A 9,197-nucleotide genomic window follows, 5' to 3' on the forward strand; every position below is an offset into this window, starting at 1 on the left:
TGGAAATCTTAGCTCAAACAGCTGCAAAAACCTGTTTGCCCAGCACGGGGACCTTGAGTTCTATAAGATAAAGCCATAAACATGTGTATCTGAGTCTTCTATCAAAAGTAACAGCTATTTATATGAAGTTGTACAAAAACGCTTTCTCTCCCCAAGACAGTGCGTTTCTCACTGTTACATGCATTTGAATGGGGAACTCGACCGAAACAAAGTATAGGTTTTCCTTATGTGAATAACTTGGAAATCTTACCTCAAACAGCTGCAAAAACCTGTTTGCCCAGCACGGGGACCTTGAGTTCTATAAGATAAAGCCATAAACATGTGTATCTGAGTCTTCTATCAAAAGTTACAGCTATTTATATGAAGTTGTACAAAAACGCTTTATTTCGCCAAGACAGTGCGTTTCTCACTGTTACATGCATTTGAATGGGGAACTCGACCGAAACAAAGTATAGGTTTTCATTACGTGAATAACTTGGAAATCTTAGCTCAAGCAGCTGCAAAACCTGTTTTCCCAGCACGGGGACCTTGAGTTCTATAGGATAAAGCCATAAACATGTTTGTCTGAGTCTTCTATCAAAAGTTACAGCTATTTATATGAAGTTGTACAAAAACGCTTTCTTTCGCCAAGACAGTGCGTTTCTCACTGTTACATGCATTTGAATGGGGAACTCGACCGAAACAAAGTATAGGTTTTCATTATGTGAATAACTTGGAAATCTTAGCTCAAACAGCTGCAAAACATGTTTGCCCAGCACGGGGACCTTGAGTTCTATAAGATAAAGCCCTAAGCATGTGTATCTGAGTCTTCTATCAAAAGTAACAGCTATTTATATGAAGTTGTACAAAAACGCTTTCTTTCGCCAAGACAGTGCGTTTCTCACTGTTACATGCATTTGAATGGGGAACTCGACCGAAACAAAGTATAGGTTTTCATTATGTGAATAACTTGGAAATCTTAGCTCAAACACCTGTTTTCCCAGCACGGGGACCTTGAGTTCTATAAGATAAAGCCATAAACATGTTTGTCTGAGTCTTCTACCAAAAGTTACAACTATTTATATGAAGTTGTACAAAAACGCTTTCTTTCGCCAAGACAGTGCGTTTCTCACTGTTACATGCATTTGAATGGGGAACTCGACCGAAACAAAGTATAGGTTTTCATTATGTGAATAACTTGGAAATCTTAGCTCAAACAGCTGCAACACCTGTTTTCCCAGCACGGGGAGCTTGAGTTCTATAAGATAAAGCCCTAAGCATGTGTATCTGAGTCTTCTATTAAAAGTTACAGCTATTTATATGAAGTTGTACAAAAACGCTTTCTTTCGCCAAGAAAGTGCGTTTCTCACTGTTACATGCATTTGAATAGGGAACTCGACCGAAACAAACTATAGGTTTTCATTATGTGAATAACTTGGAAATCTTAGCTCAAGCAGCTGCAAAACCTGTTTGCCCAGCACGGGGACCTTGAGTTGTATAAGATAAAGCCATGAATACGCATATCGGAGTTTCCTATCAAAATTTACAGCTATTTATATGAAGTTGTGCAAAAACGCTTTATTTCGCCAAGACAGTGCGTTTCTGACGATTACATGCATTTGAATGGGGAACTCGACCGAAACAAAGTATAGGTTTTCATTATGTGAATAACTTGGAAATCTTAGCTCAAACAGCTGCAAAACCTGTTTTCCCAGCACGGGGACCTTGAGTTCTATAAGATAAAGCCCTAAGCATGTGTATCTGAGTCTTCTATTAAAAGTTACAGCTATTTATATGAAGTTGTACAAAAACGCTTTCTTTCGCCAAGAAAGTGCGTTTCTCACTGTTACATGCATTTGAATAGGGAACTCGACCGAAACAAACTATAGGTTTTCATTATGTGAATAACTTGGAAATCTTAGCTCAAGCAGCTGCAAAACCTGTTTGCCCAGCACGGGGACCTTGAGTTGTATAAGATAAAGCCATGAATACGCATATCGGAGTTTCCTATCAAAATTTACAGCTATTTATATGAAGTTGTGCAAAAACGCTTTATTTCGCCAAGACAGTGCGTTTCTGACGATTACATGCATTTGAATGGGGAACTCGCACGAAACAAAGTATAGGTTTTCATTATGTGAATAACTTGGAAATCTTAGCTCAAACACCTGTTTTCCCAGCACGGGGACATTGAGTTCTATAAGATAAACCCCTAAGCATGTGTATCTGAGTCTTCTATCAAAAGTTACAACTATTTATATGAAGTTGTACAAAAACGCTTTCTTTCGCCAAGACAGTGCGTTTCTCACTGTTACATGCATTTGAATGGGGAACTCGACCGAAACAAAGTATAGGTTTTCACTATGTGAATAACTTGAAAATCTTAGCTCACATATATCTTTAAAACTGTTTGCTCAACACGGGGATATTGAATTCTATAAGATAAAGCCAATACGCATATCTGAGTCTCCTATCAAATGTTACAGCTAGCTTCATGAAGTTGTCCAAAAAGGCTTTATTTTGATGAGACAGTGTGTTTCTGACTATTACATGCATTTGAATGGAGTTCTCGCACGAAACAAAGTATAGGTATTCATTTTGTGAATAACTTGAAAATCTTAGATCAAACAGCTGCAAAACCTGTTTGCTCAACACGGGGATATCGAACTTTATAAGATAAAGCCATAAATATGTTTATATGCGCCTTCTATCAAAAGTTACAGCTGTCTTGAATGAAAGCATTATAGCAGCTTACCTCGATCATGTGGTAGAACAGACACATGGGCCATCTACTTGTCCCCCTACGTCAGGAGTAGTTGCCACAAACCTGCAAAACAAAACTGCCTGTGGGCGTCAAGCTGGACCCCCCCCCCCCCCCCCCCTCCTTACTGTAACTATCAAAACTATCATAGTCTAAAACTATCATCTCATATCAAAACTATTATAATGACATTATCTGACTTTATCAGTTATAACAATGAGAAACGGTAAACAATTTGGCAAATAAATGACTTATAATTGTGCTTACCTGGTCCAGATGATCCACAGTCCCTTTGCATTTGTTATAATCCAGGATGATGTGGGACTTTCTCTTCCCAGAGTCCTGGACTTGTAGCTCACTGTGCCTGGTGCTCAATAAGACAACCTTTTTTCTTTGCTTGGGGATGTAGGAAACCACAGCCTTGTCCCCCCCTGTAGCGACCTGGACGGGAGAGACAATCATCGAATCTTACTGCCCGATTAATTTGCTCAAATCTTTTTTTTTTTTTGACATGGTAGCAGGAAACAGAAGAGCCCTGTCTCCCCATTTCACAGGCTTGTTGTCATTTCATGTTGAGACCTGTACAGGCCAGTCAGCATCACAAGCCCCATGTAAGCCTGCAACTCCTCATCTATGTCCTTCCAGTCTTTTACTGACCTGTTGCCCCTGCAGGTTGGTGAAATGCAGGATTAGCTGCATAATGTCCTCTGCAAAAAAAAGATGGAAAGTTCTCACAGGGCTGCTGATCCTATACAAATTGCATAATGGGTTGGTCCTGGGGTTAAAATGGGGGGAGGAAAAAATGGCAGGACCTCTTCGTGTGTGGGTTGCCACATGATTTCTCCATTTTTAGATCTCCACTGGCCATCCTCCAGTCTTGTCTCTTCCTCCTGCTCTTCTTCCTCCTTCTCCTTCTCCTTCTCCTCCTCCTCACATGAGCTGCAAAGCTCCTCGGTGCCTGGCAAAAATTCTTCTTCGCTGTCAGAAGTATCTCCACTCCTTGTGGAGAGTGCAAAACTGCAGCAACAGCCTCCTCTAAACTGAGTGCACGCTTTCATTGTGTCTGTGCAGAAATGACCACTCAGACCAGGCTGCAAAGTATTCTCATAGACTTCAAAGGTGCACCTGAATAAACATGCTATACCATACATCCAATAAGAGAGAGGAGGCACACTCTTGATCAAGAAAAAACATAAACGCACGCCTTTGATCTCTCCCCCCCCCCCCCCCCCCCCCTTCTCTCTCTTTCTCTCTCTCTCTCACACACACACACACACACACATGCACATACATACACACACAATACCATTTTATGGTGGTTAGATGTTTTATTGTCATGCATTTTACAAGGTAAGATAACCATGTCCTGCATTCAAAACCACTGAAAATGTCTATGGTGGTGCTGTGCCTAATATTGTGCTGGTGTATGCTGGGTAATGGCACAGCTAGCGACTGGGTGACTTTATTCACCCGCTTCGGCTGTTATCAGTCCATACAATGGGCGTTATTAGCACAAATCAGTCCCTGCTAGATTGTTCAGAAGGTTGTTATCATCCATCCAGATGGAGGATCACTAACAGGAGCGTGGGAAGACTCCAGAATCCACTCTGGCTGCAATCCGGTGGATACAGCAGTGTTTACAGGTAATACCATTTAAACGGACAGCATTTATAGAATGACTATTAAAAGTCAGCGAGTGTCAATAATGTTAATGTGGTTATGTTAGTAATACACCGAGTGCTAATATAACAGCTTTAAGATGCATTTGTAGATGTTATTACGTGTTTTACCGTCTTTATGGTGCTAGCTTAAAGTTACGGTGTAAACGTTAGCTTATATTGGAGTAAAGCTGTTACATTTTAAACGATGTTAGCACAGAAATATTAGTTTCTGTCATGACTGATGAAGTTACTAGTTAATAAAGTTTCCAGTAAAGTGTTTAGTCGCAGCCACAGACTGACAGCAAATATCTCGATTAGCTTCAGTGCATCTGTAATAAATATGTGCAAGTTTCAGTGCTTCGTTTAAACTGTATGATACTTATACTGACCCAGGGTCAGTGTAAAATACAATCCTAGCTGTGTGAATAAAGCCTGGCTCCTTTAATCCTGCATGAAAAACCTCAGGATGCAGGCTATTATTACTCTTTCCTGCTGGCACACCTGTCACACCTGAGAGTCAGCTAGAAACGTACAGTGACGTGGACATCATGCAAAGACTGCCAGACTCTGTAATACTGCAAATGATCAGTGACTCAAGTTAACACTAAACTTTAAACGGCACCTCTGGGTCTCTGTGTGCTGAACATTTAGGATTGAGTCAGGCTGCATCTGTGTTAGTCCTCTGACAGACTGGTGACCTGTCCAGGTGTGCTCTACCTATGACTACTGGGACAGGCTCTAGCTCCTGTAATAGAAATTTTCTGTTATTCTCATTTAAAGTATTTAAGTACTTATGCATATGCTTAGTTGTGACACTGTTATAGACTGTTCAGTGAAAGTTTCTAAAACTAGATGAACTTACTTCAGCAGTTTGAGAAAACAACTCCCTTTACAGGTGCTGATAACGCCAAGGGCACAAAACAGCATAACCATTGATCTGTTAGGTTTCATAGCGAGACACGTGAAGTGGCAGAGCTGACATGACTGAACTGTGATGTTTGATGTGTGTTTGCTCTCCTGTGCGCAGTAATAAATAGCTTGATCACAGCTCTTTCTGTGTTGCAGACTTTATTAAAAAAATTCCACGACACCCCCCACCCTCCCACTGTGAACCTGAATTGAATATTCAGAAGACATTTGTTTAAATAGTTCTAGAAATCTGAGCTGTTGGTGTGTCCTTGGATTGTGTGGTAATAATATTAGAGCTAGCAATCTTTCTTACTGAATATCTACTATGAGTCATCTTACCTGAGATTAATTCTATGTTTACCTGTCAGCCTGGACGAATGTGCTGTGTGAAGGAAATTAAATTAAATCAGATCTGAACGTACATTTAAGGAACCTGTTCATATTTAATTGAAATATGAACCAGTGATTTTTTGATTGCTGATTCCAAGAGAGTCTTTGTGGAAATCCTCTTTGGCTTTTTGTTATTTTAATTCTCTTTTCTGTTTTCCAGAACAGTTCTCCACAGTCACTGTCCATATGGGTCAGTGGAACCAAGAAGCACTCTGCTAATGTGTGGACTCTGACCAGCAACATCCAGCAAGACCCAGACAGCGTTTTCTATCTCCCAGCTGGAGTTTTTTGTTTGTCTGTGACTGGAGAGTCAGATTTTTGTTGAGCTTCACACTTGCAGAGGTAAGTCAGTTTGCAGAGATCCCTCCCACCCTCCCTTTTATGTGCTAGATTTCTTATCTGAAACAGTAATATTTCAGTGACTGCTGCTTATACCTCAGGTTAATACACTCTACTGATCCCTGATAGGAGAATCATCAATTTTGCCAGCGAAGAAGCCTGGTGGATGTTTGTTTACAGTCTGATGATGGGACATCATGCTCTGCATCTTTAAAGTTTGTCTCTTGATTATTATTCATACCCAGTAATGTGAAGTATGCTCATATCTACTATAACTGAACCAACCTGGTGCTCTTCATTTATGGAGGCTGTTGAGTCTGAATGTTGGATGTTGTGTATCTCGTGTTCTCTGGGCTTTGTTGTCCTCAGTCTTTTTGCAGGATCAGAAAACAAAACCAGGAGGCACGTAAATGTTTCTTCTCCATGATGTTTCTTCAAATGTTTCTTCTGGATGATGATATGACCGTGACACGGGATGCCACCTTTGGTCTTGTGATGAAGCAAAGCTCAGGAAGAAGTGTGATTAAATGGTACCCACATGTGTGCATGAATGTGACAAAATATTTTTGTTCAATATTTAATTTCTTTCAGTTGCAATTGTTAAATGAAAAAAAATATATATATATTCTTATAATTTAGCAAACTAATTTATCAAAAAAAAAGATATACATATATCTGTATTAGTTTTAATAAATTAATTTGACACCTGTATTGAAAATACCATATTGTATTCATACAGAATCAGTATGGTATCATTGTTTGTCTGTTCACTGATTGTTGAAGCTAAGAACTAGTTTGATCTGTTTAGATCTAAAGTATAAAGTTGAGCTCTAATGTTTCTTCACCCCTGTGTGTGTGATATGTGATTTCCTACATGCTGGCAGAGCAGCAGTTTGTGCTCACAGATGGTGACAGTGTGGAGAGACGGTGGTGATGCTCGTCTACACTGCACAGAGGAAATCAACTGACCGAGGTTTGTCCAGTGACGTGTTATGAAATGTATATTTGTTTTATGCTTACAGATGTGTTTTTCTTGACAGAGGCTCTGCAGAGGTTAGACAAAGCAGAGAAAACATGTGCTTTACATTTTACTGTGATTTATTGAGATATTTGTTGCCTGATGTTCAGCAGGAATGGAGAAATAGAATCAAAGGGAGATGTTTTTGATGTTTTTGTAATGATGTAAGTAAATCTTCAATATTATTTATTTGCTTGGTTATATTTGGAGTGTTTCTGAGTGAGGGGGAGAGGAGTCATCATCCAGGTAAAGTGACGTGGATCAGTGGATACACTTGTCTCCCCTTTAAAGGAGACGATCCAAGTCATCCTTAAATGTTAGTGCTTTCAAATACACAAACATTTTTAAAGGACAAAAATGAACATCCAACTTTGACTGTAATACAAAATAAATCTTTGCATGTGTGTTTTCAAACTCTCAGATGGGCAGGATATCAGTCTTGGACTGTCTAACCTGCCGGAGCAGCACTGAATGACCACCACACATGAGCATGTTCCTGCAACATTCAGCATCTGATCTGTCATCTGTGTGCTTCTGCTTTTGGTAAGTACAGCTACAGTACCTCTAAACACATGCCATCCATTTCTTTTCTTTTTTCTTTTTTTTTTCTGCCTGTCCCGTTTGGTTCTTTTGCCATCAGAATTATTCTCTAAAGGCGAAGAAAGATGCCCAACGGATTTACTTTACCAAATTGACCATCCCAGCCTTGCCGTAATGGTCTATTTGGTATACCTTTTATTGTTTATTTTATTTATTTTTTATTTTCACTTGCTAGATACAGGACAGACTTGAATGAGGAAAAGAAAAGGGAGAAAGGAAGAGGGGGAAAAACAGCGGAGAAGAGGGACGGGAATAAAGAGCAAAAAAACAAAAAACAACTAAATAAGCAGACAAAAAAAAATACATACAATACAATAACCTAGATCACCTGTTGAGAAAGAAAAAAGAAAAACAGCAGAAGAAAAAGAGAGCAATACAATAAACAACATCACGATGATATATGTGAATATAACAGTAAATACTAAATATTAAACATTATTGTGCACCACATAATATCGACAGCGCAGAGTGTGCTTTGAGGTAGGAGCCAAAAAGGGTGTAGTTTGTGTGTGTGAGCACCCGTGTGTACACCTGTGAGCATGGACGTGCTTTTTAAAAGGTTCCTTCATGTAATGATCTGCTAGAGCAGGGGTGTCAAACTCAAATACACAGTGGGCCAAAATTCAAAACTGGAACAAAGTCGTGGGCTAACATTAATATAAAAAAAAAAATCTTCCTCCATTCATGAGAATGAATCTTTTCTTATAGACTCAAACAAGTTTTGCTGAAAAACTGAATATGGAACAAGCAAAGCTTAATACTAAACTATATATATTAGCTATTAGAGGTCAGCTCTAATAGTAATTTGGTATGGCTTTGCGGGCCAAATGTAATTAGGCTGCAGGCCAGAGTTTGACACCTATGTGCTAGACGGTGTGGGGAGCCACAGCCCCGTCCACCAGGGCATGAAGCAGGTATGGAGGAGATCAAAATTCCAGACATCCAGAGGCCCCCAGAATACAAGAGACCAAGGAAGACCAACAGAGGGGCAGCTGCGCCACTTCTGCCATCCATTTCTAACGGCCTGGTTACTCCCTGTCAGTTACTTTAGAAACCATATGGTCACCTGACCTAACACTATTTCTTCTTCTTCCCCTTAATGTTGAAGTGTCAAATGTCAAACAGCTGGAGAGGAAACTACACCAGTGTACTGAGATGTTTCAGCAACACGTGCCAGATGCTGTTCCTTCATGGTGACAGCACCAGAGACAGCCCCACCCACCTCAGGACCTCGCCATTGATCATGATGATTATAATGATGACAGCGAGCGGAACTAAGACTGTAAAAATCCACGACCAGAATGTTTAGATGCTTTCTAATGTAATGTAATGTAACGAATACTGAGTTTTTGTCTCTCTCTTTTTTTCTCATTTGTTACTAACAAAGTTCACCAAACTCACACAGTTTACATTCTGTATGTTTCCATCAAGGTTTATTTTCGTAGAAATCATTGTTTTTCTCCTATTCTCTTTTTCTCTTTTGTAATTGATGATAATTCAGTGAATATACTGCGCTGCTTCCTTTTATTGTGTCTCACAT

The 9,197-nt window shown here is 39.7% G+C and overlaps 1 long non-coding RNA gene across 2 annotated transcripts; it reads left to right on the top strand.

Moving 5' to 3' along the window:
• The first annotated feature begins 4,037 nt into the window (after window positions 1-4,037).
• Window positions 4,038-8,009, top strand: LOC145420150 (uncharacterized). 2 transcript variants are annotated; one of them, XR_013901450.1, is made up of 5 exons: window positions 4,038-4,383; window positions 5,861-6,042; window positions 6,169-6,569; window positions 6,924-7,012; window positions 7,268-8,009. It is a non-coding gene; the product is annotated as an uncharacterized LOC145420150 (long non-coding RNA). The 2 variants fall into 2 exon arrangements; XR_013901451.1 differs by having other exon boundaries at window positions 6,929-7,012.
• Window positions 8,010-9,197: the final 1,188 nt, after the last annotated feature.

The sequence above is a fragment of the Astatotilapia calliptera genome, chromosome 14, assembly GCF_964374335.1.
Source record: "Astatotilapia calliptera chromosome 14, fAstCal68.1, whole genome shotgun sequence".
Classification (NCBI taxonomy): Eukaryota; Metazoa; Chordata; class Actinopteri; order Cichliformes; family Cichlidae; genus Astatotilapia; species Astatotilapia calliptera.